The sequence below is a fragment of the Salvia miltiorrhiza genome, chromosome 3 (genome assembly GCF_028751815.1).
Source record: "Salvia miltiorrhiza cultivar Shanhuang (shh) chromosome 3, IMPLAD_Smil_shh, whole genome shotgun sequence".
In the NCBI taxonomy this organism is placed as follows: Eukaryota; Viridiplantae; Streptophyta; class Magnoliopsida; order Lamiales; family Lamiaceae; genus Salvia; species Salvia miltiorrhiza.
In genome coordinates, this window is record NC_080389.1 from 34,765,365 (window position 1) to 34,772,642 (window position 7,278).

Genomic DNA, 7,278 nt, shown 5'->3' on the forward strand with positions numbered 1-7,278 from the left:
TCAACTTTGTATAAAGTATATTAATAATTATAATTATTAAATAATTTGATAATGAAAATTGACATTACACGTTAGTATTCTCATTATTATTATTATTATTATTATTATTATTATTATTATTATAGAGTATTAAGCGTCATAATAAATAAATCAATATTTACACACACATATATAAATAAAAAGTTGTAAAATGTTAATGAAAATAGAAAAATAAAATATTTTTAATTTAAATTTTTCATAATTTATTCATTTTAAATTCATTTTTGATGATTTTTTTATACCATATTAATGATGTTTTCACGAACTTAAATTTAAGATGTAGTATGTTTAGTATTTTTTCATGAATTAAATTTGATGATGCTTAGAAAAAAAAAATAGAGAGAAAATAGTGAAAAAAAAAATTAGTGAAATAAGAGAGAGAAAAATGGAGGGAAAAAACTCTTCTTTATATTCATTGATTAGATGAGATATTATGTTTTTAAAATGATGCACATTTTTTGACATGTAAATTTAATCGCGGTATTTCAATTACATGTACTTTAACGATACTGGGTATCTTTTATGGGATGAGATCTAATGTCCCACAATTTTATGTGTGCCACTATGTCCCATGCTTATATCTATTATTTTGAAAATATTTTTTATAAAAATAAAATTTATTATGATACTATGAATTATATTTAATTTTTATTTTAAAAATTAGATTTTTTAAAAAGTATATACCATGACTTTGAATTTGTCAATCTATTATTAGCTAATAAAAGTGAAATTAAATGATAAAAAATAATTATATACCCTAAATTGATGGAATAAACCCTAGTTAATAATCACAAAATTAAACTAAAGCATATAAAGTTGAAATTGAAGAAAAAATATATAAGAAAATAAATAATATTGAAAGTGAAACATAAAATGAGACATAAAATATGGTACATTGAATCTCATTCCATCTTTTATTTAAGAATTATTCAGTTGATGCGTGGAGACAGGATTTAAAGGAAAGAAAAAAAAAAAAAAAAAAAAGATTCCACACTCATGAGTCAATGATAATTAATTCTATATTGTTTCCAGAAATAAACTGCATAATTTTGAAATGACTGATGACACACAGATTTAAGGTTGTTGAAAATATCAAACAAAAACAGTAGCATACTATATGCATATCATGTGTTTTCTTAAAAACGAAAAATATACATGGATATCCCCTGTTCTGCAAAAATGACAAAATCCTTCTTCAAAATTATCAAGTGTGGTATGTAGTCCATAATACCATTAACTAGATAACAAATTGATAACCACTAAATTATTAAATCGCCTCTATAAATTTGTATATCTCATCCATAATAATTACTTGTGGGGAAATGAGATAGAAAAGTCTTTTATAAACTTGACAATTTGTTGCAGACAATCGAGTGCAAAGAGGAAAAAGAATGAATGAATACTCCACACGTGTGTATGCTAATCATCTAGATTATTTTATGCAACTAGTATTTCACCCATGGTATGCATGGAGATATTTAACATACTTTTAAATTTAGAGCTATGTATTTGTGTACTTATAAAATTTTCAAAATTAATTAACTTGATTTAAAAGATATGGTGAATCGGTTAAGTTGTGCATGCACAAATTCACAAATATATGTAAACGTTTGATATCAATTAGTAAGATTATCAAATGATACTTATAGGACTCATTTGGTACGCGGTATGAGATAAAGTGTGATACGTTTGACTGAGATGTCTTTTATTATATACTCCCTCCGTCTCAATATTCAAGTCTCCTATTTCTTTTTGATTCGTCCCAATATTCAAGTCTACTTTTCTTTTTTGGCATAAATTACAATACAATTAGTTCAATTAATTAGGTATTCTCTCTCTCTTTCTAACTTTAATCTCACTCTCTCTCTCTCTCTCACTCTCTTTCCCAAATATGTTACTCTCTCTCTCTCTCTTCGCATTTTCTCTCTCTCGGACGCCTCACCACCACCGTTCCTCTTCTCTCTCCCGGTGACCGCAGCGACAAGGCCCCTGCCTCGCCGCCCGTTTTCCGACGACTAGGACTCTGCCCTCTCCTGGCGACGGCGAGGCGCCGCCGCCTCCTATCTCTCCACCGCCTCCACCCTCTGCATCCACCGCTTCGCCTCTGATCTCCTCCGCCTCCACCGACTCCCTCTCCCACACACATCCGCGCAGCCAGTCGCCGCCCGTTTTCTGGCGACCAGGGCTGCCCTCTCCTGGCGATGGTGAGGCGCCGCCGCCTCCTATCTCCACCGCCTCCACCCTCTGCAAAAGGCGAAACCCTATCTCTCTGCCTTCCACTGCCTCTCTCTCTCTACTCTCTTCCTCGAAGGCGGTGCGGCGGCACGACGGCAGTATAGAGGTGGTAGGGTTGCAGATTAGGGAGGTTTATTCCCAATTCAATTTTTTTTTGAAATTTAGTTGTGGTGTATCAGAGCCATGGTGTATTTCGAATTCTTGATTGGGTTGCAGATTATAAGAGATAATTTCGAATTCTTAGAACGAATAAGGGCGGCGACTCGCCGGGCCCTCAGCAGCGGCGGCGGCGGCGGATTTCAGATGGAGGAGGAAGTTTTGGGGCTGAACTTGCATGTTTCGATTTTGGGAAGGAAGGTTGAACATACTTTAAGAGAGGGAGTTAGGGATCGATTGAGTGTATGTGTGGGTGTTCAGTGAGCCAGAGAAAGGGGAACGGACGGCCAACAGCCATGCCGGCGGCTGAAACAGCCGGCGAACGGCGACGGCAGAACTCTCGTACAGAGATAGAAGACTTGATTAGTCAATTTAATTAGGAAATAAAATAACATTAATTAAAGCACTAATTATGTGGTCCATACTACTTTTACCTCTACTTTAACTCTCCTAAATACCCGTGCCCAAAAGCAAGGAGACTTCATTATTGGGACGGAGGGAGTATCATATTTGATAAAATAGAATACCTGTAAAATATAATACTCCCTCCATTCCAATAATAAAGTCACAGTTCTTTTGAGCTCGTGAGAGCATCCACATCGCCTACACGATAGAGGATAAAGGGGATAAAGCGCGGTGTTACTAATGGGTGCGATCATACCGGCACTAATGCACTGGATCCCATCAGAACTCCGAAGTTAAGCGTGTTTGGGCGAGAGTAGTACTAGGATAGGTGACCTCCTGGGAAGTCCTCGTGTTGCACCCCTTTTTTTGCCGCCCCGCGGTCCATTTATCTTTTATTTCTTCTCGCCTGCTATTTTTTTTTCTTAGCTTCGTCGAGAAGGCGCCGAACTCGCATCGTGTAAGGCGATGCAGCCCTCCCTTACACGAGGGCTACACATTCTAACGTGTAGCCCGATCGGCCGTTCAAAATAGGTGAGTGTTTTACATGCGCCATTAAAAAAAATAGAAATTTTGAATTTTGAATTTGACTGCCTCGATTTTCATGATTTTTTTTTTCTCTCTTCTTTATCTTCTTCTTCTTCTTCCTCACTTTCTTCCTTCACCTTTCTTCATCTTCCTCACTTTTTCCTTTCTTCCTCTCTCTACACCATCCATGGATCCACACAACCCAAATTACTATGACCTAAATTGGTGCCCCGATCTATCCGACGACTATCATCCTGATTTGTCAGGATGTAACTTGGGGGATGCTCCTTCATCCGGCGAGGAGATGCCTTCGGCAGCCCATAGTGCCGCCAAACCGAAGAAAGGCAGCCGGAGGAAGGAAATCGCCCATAAGATCCGGCATGATAGGCAGACGCCGGTGGCAGATGAGGAGGAGGAGGAGGATGACGGAGGAAAGACTGTCCGTCACACCTACACCCCGGAGGAGACGGACCTCATCGTCCAAATTTGAATGGAGGAGACAAACGACGCCATCCGTGGGACAAATCAGAAGGGGCACGAATATTGGATGAGGATTGTCGTCAGTGTCAACCCCTTCATCGGCGCCAACCTCAAGCACCTCCAGATTCAAGGGCACTGGACGCGAGTGGCCCAAGATGTGCGGCTCTGGGAGAGTATTTGGGTGAAGACGCACACCCGGTGGCCATCCGGCCATTTTGACGATATGCTCCGGGACAAGGCCCAAATCCTCTTTAAAAGTCGGACCGCAAATAAGGCCTCCTTCAACTACTGGAACGCGTGGAAAATTCTCCGGAACAACCACAAGTTCAAGTCGATGTACCTCGAGGGAGACATGCATTCCTCCAAGAGGACAAAGACTACAGATGAGGGCGCCTTCACCACCTCGGCATCGGGCGAGGAGATCTCGTCTGCCTGACCGATTGGGAACAAGGCGGCAAAGGCGGCGGCGAGGGCAGCGAAAGCGAAGGAGAAGGGGAAGGCGGCAAGCTCCGAGCAATCATCGAAGTACAAAGAGGCATTGGAGCGGTCCGACCAGAACTTGAAAAAAATCACCGCCGAGTATGCCAAAAAGAACGAGCTCAAGGAGAGGGAGCTCGATATGCAACTCCTCAGTCTGGATACATCGCATATGAGCGATGCACAAAGGATGACCCACGAGCACATGGTCCAAGAAATGCTCAAGCGTCGTGGGCTTATCTAGACTATGATTTTAATTTATGTAATTTTAATTATGTTTTTAATTTTTTTTATGTAATTTTTAGGTTTTTTATTTTAATGGAATTTTAATTATTAGTAAAATGTGTTATTTAAATTTGAGCAATTAAATTTAAGTGAAAAACATAAAAATCAAAACTAAAAAAATCATGTAGGCTATCATGTAACATCAATGCAGCCTCTTTACACCATGTGGTCCCCCCCTCATAAAGTAAACTATCATGTAAGCTATCATGTAACACCAATGTGGATGCTCTGAATTTAGGAGAGTTAAATTAGAGAGGAAAATGTATTAGCCCATATATTTAATACATTTAATTAAACATATTTAATTCTTCTTTTTCTCTCTCCTCTCCTTTCGCACAACCTCTTTGCCGCCCCTCCTCCATTCTTCTCTCCCCTCCCTTTCCATCATCCACCTTCACAACTTCTCTATTGCCACTCCTCCATTCTTCTTTCTATTCTCATTTCTCAATTTCTAGCATTGATTCCCTCTGATTTCAATCCAATTAACCGGCTGCATAGATTTCCTTTGATTTTAATCTAATTAACCGGATGAGCGAGTAAGGTGGAGGTGGTGGTGGTTGTAACAACAGCGATGTCGACCGCGGACGGTGACAGAGGAGGAAGGTACATATTTTTGTTGAGAATGAATTATGAAAAAAATACCCAAATTGAAAAAATACCCAAATTGAAAATGAAAGAAACAGAGCAAAGGGGTGGCTAGGGCTAAGAGCGGCGCGGGCCATGATTGTCATTGCAATCGCTAGGAATCGAGAGGGAATGTGGTGGCAGAATTGGGGGTTGGGGTTTTGTAGGTGGATGCGGCGCATGGCGGAGACCTCGCAAACGATGCGGGGCTCCATGGCAGCATCCACATGCACAGTGGCGATTGAGCTGGTATTTGTTGAGAACGATGTTGCCGTTGCCGATGCTGATGTCGGTGGTTCGGTGAACTGGGAGACAGAGTGGGAAGGGGGGCCATTTGGCTGGAGAGGTAGATCTAGACTTGGAGTGTGTGTCTAGATTTTTATAGGTAGGATTAGAGGTGATTTAATTAAATGTTAATCAATTCCTAATTTTAACCAAAAAAGGACATGTGTCTTTAATAATGAGACAATCCAATAAGGAAAGTGTGTCTTAAACAATGAGACGGATGGAGTATGCTGTTTGGTATGGTGTATTAAGATTATAAAGTTAGCAATAGTTATAATTAAGATTTGTATTGCGTATATCATCTCCGTAGGTGGTATACAGAATCTCTCAAATCAGTATAATATTTTTAGGCTTTTAATTTATAAAAGGCTGTGTGTTTCGTATTACTTTTTTTATCAAATAAGATATTAGGATGTCATAGTACAATAAATAATATCGATAAAATTATATTATATGAATATTTGAATATGGTATAAAATAATTTATTCGATGATTTGGGATCTATGATGCACGGATTCTTCAAAAATTAGCATGTACGACGAATCAGATTCTTTTAGGGTGCGATTCTCTCGGATTCTCGTCGGATTCGCACCCAATTCACCACGTGGCGTATCTTTTAAAATAATTTATAAAAATAAACCGGATTCGCAAATTTCATAGGCGAAATTCACGTATCTCGTGCACGAAAGGCCTACACAAGGTTATTTTGATAATTTTATTTTCAGTTATGACTTATATATTGGACTAATAATATTTGAATCGTTATATTGTTGCTCAATTAACTTATATAATTGAAAATGCTTAACTTTTGGGTAAAATAAAATGTAAATTAAATATAATTAATTTAAGAAAATTTAAGTTGTATATATTTTATAAGCATTATATATCATAAAATTTTAATAATTAGATGTATCATTGCCGAATCGCACCCTATAATTTTTGAAAACCCGTATCCCCATACTCATATCGTATCGCCCCCGCATCCGCACCTCCGTACCTATGCAACATAGTTTGGGATCTAAAGAAAATAATTCATGTGTGTCGTATTATTATTATTATTATTATTATTATTATTATTATTATTATTATTATTATTATTATTATTATTATTATTATTATTATTATTAGAGTACATAATTTTGTGTGAGGCTAGTTGGATAAAAATTCCTAAAATGGTATTTAGTTTATTCTCATCCAAACATAAGATACCTAACATGAATTTGCTATTTTGGCTATAAATTGTACATAAGATTCAATTACAGTTGTTATAAGGGATAATGATTATAAAAATTACCATGCATAATTTGTGCGATTTATATGCATAATATATACTATAATTTTCATTGAATATAAAAAAGATAAATTATTTAATTTAATGTAAATAAGGAGTTATGGAATGTACTTCCAATTCATTTAGTATCTAATAAATTATTAACACGAAACGAGTCATGAAAATATAATAAAATTAATTTTCAAAAATAAAGATGAAGAAATAAAAATTTAAAGTTATTATTTTCGACAATTCGTAATTATTATATTATATAGATTTTATGAAACACAAAAAGTATATTTACATTTCACCAAAAAGATCATCAAAAGGGAAAGTAATTAGTAGCAATATTTTTTCTCTCTTCATATTTTTGTTTATTGAGAAAATAATGGGCAAGTCAGTTCAGCAGCCGAGAATCAGTCAAACCCACAAGTTTTGACCCAAAAAAAAAAAAGTGAAATATTCCACGGTCAAACGTTTCGCAACCTTCTCAGAAG

General features: G+C 36.8%; 1 non-coding gene across 1 annotated transcript; it reads left to right on the forward strand.

The window, feature by feature from the left end:
- Positions 1-3,077: 3,077 nt before the first annotated feature.
- On the forward strand, positions 3,078-3,196 carry LOC131019201 (5S ribosomal RNA). Its single transcript, XR_009100123.1, has one exon. It is a non-coding gene; the product is annotated as a 5S ribosomal RNA (ribosomal RNA).
- The last annotated feature ends 4,082 nt before the right edge of the window (positions 3,197-7,278 follow it).